Source organism: Nothobranchius furzeri, chromosome 8 (assembly GCF_043380555.1).
Source record: "Nothobranchius furzeri strain GRZ-AD chromosome 8, NfurGRZ-RIMD1, whole genome shotgun sequence".
Taxonomy (NCBI): domain Eukaryota; kingdom Metazoa; phylum Chordata; class Actinopteri; order Cyprinodontiformes; family Nothobranchiidae; genus Nothobranchius; species Nothobranchius furzeri.
The window spans coordinates 54972356-54974044 of NC_091748.1; positions in this window are offsets into that span (position 1 = coordinate 54972356).

Sequence of the window (1689 nt, forward strand, 5' to 3'; positions counted from 1 at the left end):
AAGGCTTCTTTCCTCTGTTTCAGCCACTCACACCCCACCTGCTCCACTGGACTGACTGAGGGGGTCACATCAAACCTCCCCCTCTCAAAGACACGATGATGACTTCCTTTGGCTTAAAGCCGTGGGATAGGAAGGAGTCTCTACCTAAATGTGGAACATCCATGCCTTTTCTGTCACTTTTCTCCTCTAAAGTCAGGAAAAGAAACATAGCAGTATTTTCTTCCTTTTTGGCAGAATTTGTGTGATCTGTTATATTTAATGAGTCGGAGTTTAGCTTTATGACGTGATAGTGGCAGTAGCAACCAGAAAATATGAGATAAAAGCATTGAAATCCTGTTTGACAGCAAGATTGAAGTAGCAGCAAATGATTTTTCTTAATCCAATGAAGCTCATGTTTGTCAATTTTGTATAAAAATAATGCAAATTGTTAGAAGTTGTGTTAGAAAAGGAGAGTCGCACAGTCATGAATGTTGGTGTGAAGGATTTTAGTGCACCTTAAACTGGCTACACACCAGAGAGGAGGGATGTTGCACGAGCACACGGGTCAGAGTTCAAACATGAGCACCATTTGTTAACGAGCAGCGTTCGTTAGAGCTACCCTCTATACTCATTCACATCTCTGACAGGCTTGTGCTCAAATAATCTGAAACTAGATGATGACCATTTACTTTAACTCCTGATTAATGCAAGCTCTTTTTAATAAACCATCATTTTAATTGTAATAGTTTAAAATGATTTCTTTGAACGGTGTGAAAACTGACTGCAGAAGTAAAAATCATCCATGAATGAAGCTCACATTTTATTCCTCTGCTACCACTATATGAAATATTTAGCAATTTGGCTGCCATTTTTTTTATTATAATGTTTTATTTCACAAAATAAAAACAAAATAACCATTTAAAAATAATTTATTTTTTTTTAATTTAAAATGTATATATTAATTTTGACGAGGCTGGAATTGTTGAAGTTTTTGTGCAATCATGCTTGCCACTATGAGCCACAAATACTTTGTCAGCAAAAGAATTTGTGAAAGATTTTTATTTAGCATTTATTTCATTTTTAATTTCCCACATGCAGTCTGCTTTGCTCGTGCTTTCTCAGACGGGTAGATCAGCCCCACCAAACGGATTAGGTTCCAGGTCCAGACATTAGTCCGATGCTTCGGCAGAACCTTTAAAGATATGTTAGAACTGTGTTTTTGGAGCTGTTGACACTTTGAAGATTGTTACTTTTTCTATTTTTGGTTCTTGTTAGTGTCTCTTGTACATAACTCAGACCCCTGGTGAATTAATCAGACAGACCACTAACATCATCGGACCGATCAGAGACAAACATGAATGCTGAGAACCTCACCTGAGACTGAAGTGGAGCGCTAAAGAGAGGAAAGATGGTGGAAAACTCAAAGCATGAGAGAATTAGCTGAAACTGGTAGCAAACACATGCATATGGTAATGTTGACATATTACAGTTTGATCATCCTTCATTTGAATAGAATGTGTGGGTTTTGTGCCATTTTTATTGTCTTTATAAATGTAATACCTGCAAACTTTTGCTTAAGAGTTTTAAATAAAAATGTGTTTTACCCTCAAACATGTTTAAGTGGAGTTTCTCAGATTGTGTGACTTTCTTTTTCTTTTGAAACAAGATTTCACTGAAACAAAGTTTGACAAATTGTAATTTCCCTGTCAG